We start from the raw sequence: 5980 nt of genomic DNA, 5'->3' as shown, positions 1-5980 counted from the left end.
ATGAAAGGCATACTGATCCAACCAGGGACTTGAAATGTCTAGTGACAAATGTTTTTCAGGGAAAACAATTATACCTTACTGGATGATGATTGACGTCCTTTGTCCGAAATACTTGTATCTCGTTAATTGTTTTAACTTTAAAGTACACTTTCTTTTTTCTTGGTTCTTGATGGATATTTTTCCTGTGAGCAGGGAAACGTGATCATTGATGAAAGAGCTCAAGGTTTAAACCCAGGAGTTCTGGTTCTACTCGTGGTTGTTGGACTTCTGCTGCTCTTCTTTGTAGGAAACTATGCTCTATATGTTTATGCTCAAAAGACCCTCCCATTGAAGAAAAAGAAACCGATTTCAAAGAAGAAGATGAAGAAGGAGAGGCTAAAGAAAGGGGTCTCTGCCCCTGGAGAGTAAAGTTAAGATCTTGTTTTTTCTCTCGATATTTAAAGTTTCTCATGGTTGAGGATAATATTTTTGTTTACTGCGTTGTAGTGTTGGAGTTTTATGTGCTTACCATATTGTTTTCTTTGCTTCTAAAATACTTGTATATGCAGTAGTTTGAACATTTTGTTCGTTGGGTTACTTGTGGGTTACACGTTCAAAATGTGGTCATTAGACAATGATAAAGACAAGGCTAAATTGTTCAACTTCTTGATGTTGCCTTCTTTGTGATATTTACTATTCTTTGATGTTTTGTTTCAATTTATTGAAAGAGGTAGGTAGCTTTGAAAAAAAGATTGTGTATTTGTATTGATTTGAGCATGAAGAAATTGCCAGGAACTTGAAAACTGCAGAAAGGAAACACAACAACAATAAAGTTTTAATCTCAAATTTTTTAGGTCGGCTACATGAATCATACTATTTCATTTGAGATTTCAGTCCAGTGTTATATCACATTAACCCGCATGATGTCCTTAAACGCTTTTCTCCAAGTTTTCTTAGCTCTACTTCTGGTACATGTTGTAGTCTTCGTTGCACTTGACCAACCGAACTTATCTCTATTGACTCTCGCTTTATCTTCAATTGGAGTAACATCTGACCTCTCACTAATGCACTCAATTCCTATATATGTATGCTACATTTAATAGAAATGAAGAAGATGTTATTGCCAAAGGGTAAGACACATTCAAATGGCTCCCTGAAAATTTTTGTAGGTACTGTCAATCAGTTGATCTATGGTAGCTTCCACTAATAGTCCATAGAGGATAGAGGACAAAGAACACTGAAACCAATCTTATGTGTCATACATGAGCTTCAATAATTGAGTGTTCTCTCTTGATGAATCCACTAGATTCTTTTATGTCAAATAGAGTAGGCTAACATAACAAATGTGTTTGCACTCAACCCAAAAACTAACCAAATATTTCAGTCCAAGATGTTGTTTAATATGGAGTGAAGAATTCACATGGACTAAATTACCAGATTGGTATTAAAAATAGCACCTAATGATCAGATTGGTATTAAAATTATCTACGGCACAAAGGCATTTAAAACTTACACGATGAGACAAATAGGCCCAAAAATGTATTTTTAGCTAACTTTTCTAGCAACAACTCATATAATTTGTCACATGATGCTTATGTGGTATATTTATGATAACATAACAGCTGTAGTTAGCCTAATTCAAACCATTAGATGGGTATATTTTTAAGTTAGTGTAAAAACAAGGAGGATTTTTTTAATTTGGGAGCTTCTTCTCCTTCTTCTATCAAATTAGGGTTCTCCATTGCTTGAGAACATGGATTCCTTCAGCTCAAGAAATGAAGAACCACCAATTTGAAGAAAGGAGGAGGAGTAGTCCCAAATTTTAAAAAATCCATCTTTTTTTTAACCCTAATTTAAAATTTACTCCTAATGGATTGATACTAACTACAGTTGTCACGTCATCATAAACATGTCATCTAAGCACTTGTGACAGACTGAATGGTCGCCGGAAAATTTATTTTTGAGCCTATTTATCTCATCGTGCAAGTTTAAATACTTTGGTGTCGCCGGAGATAATTTTAATACCTTGTTGGTCATGGGGTACTTCTTTTAATGTCAATCTGGTAATTTAGCCAATTCACATGTTATAAAATATACACCAGAAATTCCAGAGCTTAATATCCGAAAAAACATTGTTTGCATTGGCTTCAATGTGTCATTTGGCCTGCCTTAGAAGCAACTTTCCCATCATATCTGCACTTGACTTGTATTAAACTTTAGCTTCACAAAAATTCAGTTCTCCACAATACTTGTGACTTTTGACAAAATCCAGGACACCTTGAAAATGCAAAAGCTAAATTCATGAATCTGATGAATGCTTTAATCTCTTACTAGAACAAAGCTAGTCAAACCTGTCATTATAGAATCTGGACCCAAACTTTTCTTCTCATTTTGCTCTCTTGAAGGGCGTTTTATCAAATCAAATAGAGAGGAAGGCTAACTTCTGAAAATGGCCAGCTAAGTCTATGAAAAAATTAAAAAGTTTGATGAGATATCGATGAGACCTGAAAATGATTGGTAAAGCATTGATTTGAAGCTTACAGTCAGCAAGTTTTATCACAATGTGCAGTTCAATTTGCAAGATTCATCCTCTACTTCACATGGAATTCCAAGCTATTGGCACTTTTCACTTAAGTTATGGGAATGTACCGAAAACATAAATACCCTATTAAATTTTGTATTAAGAACAAAAAGTTTTAACTAAGAAAACCAAAGCACCATAAGTACAATTTGCATACGAACAACTTGACTGAAGTACAGAAAAAATGTAGAGATAAGATAGAAAAGGAAGATGACAACAAAAATCTGAATGATTTAACCTTTATTCTTCATCCACTGGATAAGGTTCAGAGATTCACTAATTGAAGGGTAATATGAGAGTCATATTTAGTTGATAGAGGTACAATTATATAAAAATTTTCATGTGTCATAATTCTTAAGTAAAACAGGTTTACGTTGGTATTTTATGATTTCACAAGCTCAGGATAGTTTGTATTGTATGAAATGTACCCTAACGAGAATAAAGCTAAAATCAATTGTGACAAGTCATTTAACAGTAATTTTCAGAAATTAGTAGTTCAACGGAACAAGAACCTAGAAACTAAAGATAATAGCTGCTGACGTAAGCACGCTGATCTCTGCATATTAAAGTCAATGATCCAGACTGGCCTAAAGTATTATTAGTCACAGGATCATAGCAACAAGTTGCAGAAATATAATTACAATGTTCCCTCAGATCAGCATTCACTAAGCTGGAGCCTATCAGCTTAAATACTTGCCCAACTTGTACCATTTTCATACAGCCACAATTTTCAGTCTGAATTTATACCAAAAGAAGTTATAGAAGAAGCAGACTCAGGTTTCCTACGCAGGAGAGATGATGCCATTGCTCATTGGAGAAGCAAAGGAAAAGGGAAAAAAAAGCATCCTTTGTTTAGAAAAGACGGTGGCATCATCTCTCTGCGAAGGTAACATGAAAGCATTTGCTCTTTTGAGTTGCTAAGCAGTTTCAGGTCAGTGAATCTACTCTACCAAGACCTTCTAATTTCTGAGTTCCAAAGTTTTCCGATGTGACTGTTTTCTCAAGTATCGTATATTTGCTTCGTGAATTCAAAGCAGAGAAATTCAAAATGCGAACATTGGTGGTAGTTGAGTCTCTTGAGATTTATGCAATAGGAGATAACAAACTGAAGTTTGAGTCTACCTTTATCTTCTTCTTGTTTGAGTCATCTTAAGCAAGTGATGATTTAACTAACTGCATTAGATGTTTATAGAGAGAGCGATCGATATGGTCATTGAGATTATAATGGATAACCATTTGTACCTCACTAAATGATTTGTGAAAAGGTTCTGATTTGATCATCTTATAGTCCCTCTAACCGTTAGGCCAAATCTCAAAGTTGTGATGAGAGGCTAGGGTTATATTTTTATATTCTAACATGTTCCTATCATCTTAAGTCCCTCTAATCATTACACCAAAACTTCGAAGTCGTGATGAGAGTTGAGGGCCATATTTATACATTTTAACAGATTACAACTTTTGAGAAAGAAATGTAGCCAAATTCTTAGCACTTAGTAATTAACTTATTTCTAGCAAAAATAAAAACTTGGTTTTGCTAATGTTCAATATGTCTGATTTCTTTTTAGGGAAAATATTTCTTGACCTGAAGAGCATGCAATAAGGTTTTTAATTTAGCAGCAGCGGAGCTCTACTGTCAAGAATGCTGAGGTTACAAAGAGGAAGAGTGTGTTGAATAGGAGTGTGGGTGGAGCCTGTGTTGTTGTGCTGTTTCAACTTCTATCCAAAGTATTACAATATAAATATGTGGTTGAATATGGATGAATATTGTCTTGTTTCCACTTATTATTGTCCATGATATTAGGTTTTTTCCCCCTTTTTGTTTGAGGGATCAGTTTTGATGAGAATTATCATATTCATTATACTTGTATCCCCCCATTCTGGAGTTTGTTTCATTAATTTCTTTTTAATGGATCGTTGGAGAGCGATGCTTCACAGTTATTTCTCAAAAAAATACTGTTGTAACGTCAAAAGGTTGTTATAAAAGGAAAATAGGCTAAAAATAGGGGAATACTTGCTGACTTCATATTGACAAATGATCCAGTAATGAGAGCTGAAACTACATTATATCATAGATGTATTTGCTGTGCCGATTCCGCTTAACCAATCAAACTTTTGATGAGTGTGACACCCCTACACGTTAGTCTCACATAGACTAGTGTAAAGAAATATTAGTGGATTAAATAGAGAAAAGCCCAAGGCCCAAGAGTAATTAGTGCTACCATTTTGTCAGTGGATTTTAGTCAATATCGAGTTGCTCTTGGTGGATTCCTCTCGGGCGTGTCAATGAGAGACCACTTTGCTCCGTCGCAATCTTTCAAATATGGGAAATATTCTTGTCTAGTGTGCAGATAACATGTCCTCTTTCTAGTCGTCTATTATCAAAATTTCAATGACACGGACGAGTTCAATTGATTGGGCCTTAGTGTACCTAAAAAAGCTTCAGTGAGCCTGATGGGTCCTACGGATTCTCTGTACTCTCAGCAAACAATGCATCTGGCTTTCTTGCACCTTTAACTTTTAGGGTGACACTACAGGCACACCATGTGCACACTCTCTTCTCTCTGTTACAGTAACCAGGGCCCACATGAGATTTATAAATAAATCTCATGTGGGCCCTGGTTACTGTAGCAGAGAGAGGAGGTTGATGAAAGTTTCACTTTGAAGGATGGAAACATGCCCATTTCAATTCCTCAACAAAATCATTCACCAGACAGCACCGCCCGCAAATGAACTTTAATGCCAGCAACTCTTGAAAGAGTTTTGATAGTTACTAAGTTTGCTATGTTTATTATGCAGAATCAGCAGCAGAATATTGAGGGGCTGTTTGGATGCTTTTAGGAAACTAGAGTATTTATGACACAAAATAGAAAGTGGTTATCCACCTCATCACTTTTCATTTGAGTGTTTACATTGTTTGGTTAGGAATCTTTGTGAATCCTAAAATAATAGTATTACATTGTTTGGATAGTATAATGTAAACTAGAGTATTTATGACACAAAATGGAAAGTGATTATCCACCTCACCACTTTCTACAAGGTTTTAAATTTTTTATTATTTTTTTGGACATATTTATGACATTGTGTAAGCTTTCCAACAAAATCACTCCTAATTTTGGTGATTTTGCTTTCGGTGACAGCTCATCAAAAGGTGTAAGCTTTTCATGTAAAAGGGAATTTAAACAAACAATGTAAAGTAATGAAAGCTGACATTGGGACCCACTTTTTTACACTTTCCATCATTTTACGTGGTAAAAACATACAACCAAACGGCCCCTGATCCGTAATAAGCAACTTTTACTGACATATGAAGGATGAGATCAGCCCAGTGACGAATAATAGAGCCAGATATTGGCTGATGTACACTTCATCCCCCTATATACATATATCTGAGCACTGGAAGAATGAAGAAAACTACCCCAC

General features: G+C 35.2%; 1 long non-coding RNA gene across 1 annotated transcript; it reads left to right on the top strand.

The window, feature by feature from the left end:
- Positions 424 to 4494, top strand: LOC109829968. Its single transcript, XR_002244168.1, has 2 exons — positions 424 to 3491; positions 4126 to 4494. It is a non-coding gene; the product is annotated as an uncharacterized LOC109829968 (long non-coding RNA).

This window comes from Asparagus officinalis, chromosome 2 (genome assembly GCF_001876935.1).
Source record: "Asparagus officinalis chromosome 2, Aspof.V1, whole genome shotgun sequence".
Lineage (NCBI taxonomy): Eukaryota > Viridiplantae > Streptophyta > Magnoliopsida > Asparagales > Asparagaceae > Asparagus > Asparagus officinalis.
The sequence above is the reverse complement of the archived record's forward strand: the minus strand, read 5'-3'. Positions and strand labels throughout refer to the sequence as shown.